This window comes from Canis aureus, chromosome 11 (genome assembly GCF_053574225.1).
Source record: "Canis aureus isolate CA01 chromosome 11, VMU_Caureus_v.1.0, whole genome shotgun sequence".
NCBI classification, from domain to species: Eukaryota; Metazoa; Chordata; class Mammalia; order Carnivora; family Canidae; genus Canis; species Canis aureus.
In genome coordinates, this window is record NC_135621.1 from 11,683,828 (window position 1) to 11,687,270 (window position 3,443).

Here is a 3,443-nt window from a genome sequence, read left to right on the forward strand (position 1 = left end):
TCTCACTGTGGTCACTGGTGCTGATTCAGTGGCCCTCCATTCTCTCTGGTCTGCCCTGTCAGATTTCCACTGCTCCCTGACCCCGTCTCCCTGCTTCCTGGGTTTGTAGCCTTGGGTAGCTCTACACACCCCTGTCTGTTCTACTTCAGTTCTTTCAGGGTTTTTTGTTGTTGTTGTTGACCACTTTTCAAACTTTGATCACATTTCTGCCAGCATCCCTTTTTATGCTTCCAGAGTTTCTCAATTTAGATTAGCATATGGCCCTTGCCTTTCCATGGTCTGTAATGGAAAGAATTGATGAGGGAAGGTTTGTTTTGTTTTACCGAGTTGCAGCTGATACAGGCAAAAAAGACCATATGATTCAAATATTACCATTTTGCAATTCCTAATAAAATAAAGAATCTGGGCAATGACCATCGATAGTTTATTTTTTTTAAAGATTTTATTTATTTATGAGCAACACAGCAGAGAGGAGAGAGAGAAAGAGGCAGAGACACAGGCAGAGGGAGAAGCAGGCTCCATGCAGGGAGCCTGATGTGGGACTCGATCCCAGGTCCCCAGGATCAGGCCCTGGGCTGAACGCGGCATTAAACCCCTGAGCCACCCGGGCTGCCCAATAGCTTTTAAATCATTAAGTGAATGGGCAGCCCGGGGTGGCTCAGTGGTTTAGCGCCACCCTCAGCCCAGGGCCTGATCCTGGAGACCCGGGATCGAGTCCCATTCGGGCTCCCTGCATGGAGCCTACTTCTCCCTCTGCCTGTGTCTCTGCCTCTCTCTCTCTCTCTGGTCTCTCATGAATAAATAAATAAAATCTTTTAAAGAAAAATCATTAAGTGAAAAACTAATGGGGAACTTTCTAAAGACTGGATCAAGTTGACAATACTGGAACCCACTGGTGGAAGTTAACATTACAAAAAGGGAAACAACCACACACTCGGTGCCTCGTCAGATGACACAAAAAATATATATGCAGCTCTCTTCCTCTCTGGATGCTTGAAGCTTGGCCACCATCACGAATGACACAGTAACTATCTGGACCACGAAGTTCATGACCAACTGACTACTTTAGCAGAAACAAGTGGTCATTGATGTTCTTCACCCTGGAAGGGCGACAGTACCTAAGACAGAAATTCAGGAAAAACTAGCCAAAACGTACAAGACCACACCAGATGTCGTCTTTGTATTTGGATTCAGAACCCATTTTGGTGATGGCAAGACAGCTGGCTTTGGCATGATTTACGATTCCTTGGACAACATAAAGAAAAATGAATCCAAACATAGACTTGCAAAACATAGCCTGTATGAGAAGAAGAATACCTCAAGAAAACAGTCAAGGGAACACAAGAACAGAATGAAGCAAGTCAGGGAACCGTAAGAGCCAATGTTAGTGCTGGCAAAAAGTGAGTGGAGGCTGGAGAACAGAAGAAGTAAAGGTTCTGCAGTGACTTTATCTGTGGTGATTGTGCAGATTTTTTCATGAGAGGATTAATAAACTAAGAATGTTTATGTAAAAAAAAACATAGATATATACACACACACATACCACTAACTACAAAGTATTCTTGTAAAAAATTGGGAGAGATTCTTATCAAGGCCTCTAGATCCAACTGCCAATTTTATAGGAAACACAGGAGACAGGATATCACACAAAGGCAATCAGCAAAATCCAGAATGTGAAAAATTTTACAGGGAACATTATCTGCTTTCTTCAATAAATTGCAAGAAAAACAAAAAAGGAAAGGAGACGCATATATTACGAAAAACTTTAGAGACATATTAACGTGTAATATATGCCTTTGGCTTCTGATTTGAACAAAGTAAAGCAAATGTAAGCAAATAATGTCTTAGGAAACAAGCAGGGGTGCCTGGGTGGCTCAGTCCCTTTGGCTCAAGTCTGATCGCCAGGTCCTGGGATTAAGCCCCAGGCTTTCTGCTCAGTGGAGAGTCTGCTTTCTCTCTCTCTCTCTCTCTCTCTCTCGTCAATAAATAAAATCTTAAAAAAAAAAAAAAGAAACAAATCCAAAGACTGGGTAGTTGCTAATATTAGGGAACTATTATTAACTTTTAGATCTAATAATAGCATTGTGGTTATTTTTTCAGAAGAATCCATATCTTTAAACAATATAAAATATTCATAGATATAGTGATATAAACTCTTGGATTTGTATAAAAATAATCCAGGAGATAGAGGATGGAGATAGGGTAAAGATGAAAGGAGATTGGCCATGAATTGACAAATATTGAAGCTGGTGAAGGTAGTTCATCATACTATGTTTTTACACTTTGGTATATATACACTTAAAATTTTTCATAATAAAAAAGTTTAAAACAATTCAGCAAATAATACATTTCTCTGCAGAGGCAATAGGAACTCTAGTGTCAAGAGAGAAGCTTATTCTAAAAATTATAGCCTATCAAATGGAATCTATTCTGTAGGAGTGTAGTGATACTCTCAACCCAATTTCATCTCCTTTTCCTCCAAAAAGCTTCAGAAAATATGATACTGTCTGTTAAAATGTAGACATTGAATGACTGGTGGGTGGGAAGAAAGGTGTTCACTGGGGAAGTAGCAGGTTTATCTGTTAATTTTGGAGAATCTCTGCTTTGTCCTCACCACAGTAGAAAGGAATGTGGTGATCCAGGCTGAAAGCAAATTGTGCAAATCTCAGATGAGTACAAGTTCCCTTAAATGCCCAGTGCAACCCAGTGTGTGTCCCGGGGCCACCTCGGAAATGATCTGGGGAGCCACAGCCATGTAGCTGCTAGTTCCTTGCTATAGCTGGGAGGAGAAAGAAAGCTACTGCTAAAGTAGCAGGATTAGAAAAAACTGAGAACAAAGGGACTGGGATGGTCCTAGGGAGGAATCTACAGCCCAAGTCAGGAAGTTCAAGCCACATCAAGCCCAATTCTAATTCTGACTAAAAGTTAAAGGCTGAAAACTAAGGAGGTTGTGTATAAGTTGCCACCACAAAGACTTCTCAGGCCTAGAAGGACTAGGAAAGAGGTGTCGGAGCCCACTAATAACCAACCGAGTAAAGCAGGAGAGGCTCAACCTTAATGTTGAATTGGAGACAGAGCACATCCTTGGGAGGGACAGAGATGCAGTAGATTTAGTAGAGGGGCTGTGGCCCATTGGTTATGTGGTCTCCTAGGTTTAGTGTCACATGTACCTGATTCCAGGCAGTAGGTATCATTCAGTAATAGTGGAGAAGGAATTTGAACCATGGTCTGTGTTCAAGACCAGTTGTTTTCCCATTACACACTCTGTCTCTCAAGCTCATTGAACAGCCTGAGCAAATGGGAGACGCCTCTAACAAGCAGCTCTGTTCTATCCCCGTGGTGTTGTTCTTGTCTTGGCATCCCTCCCAACCCCTTGTTAAATGCCAACCTCCAGCTTTGGCAGCGGTAGAGGAGAGCCAACGGGACACAAAAGGAGGAAGATG

General features: G+C 42.0%; 1 pseudogene; it reads left to right on the forward strand.

The window, feature by feature from the left end:
* Positions 1 to 284: 284 nt before the first annotated feature.
* Positions 285 to 1,404, forward strand: LOC144323161 (small ribosomal subunit protein eS24 pseudogene; annotated as a pseudogene).
* Positions 1,405 to 3,443: the final 2,039 nt, after the last annotated feature.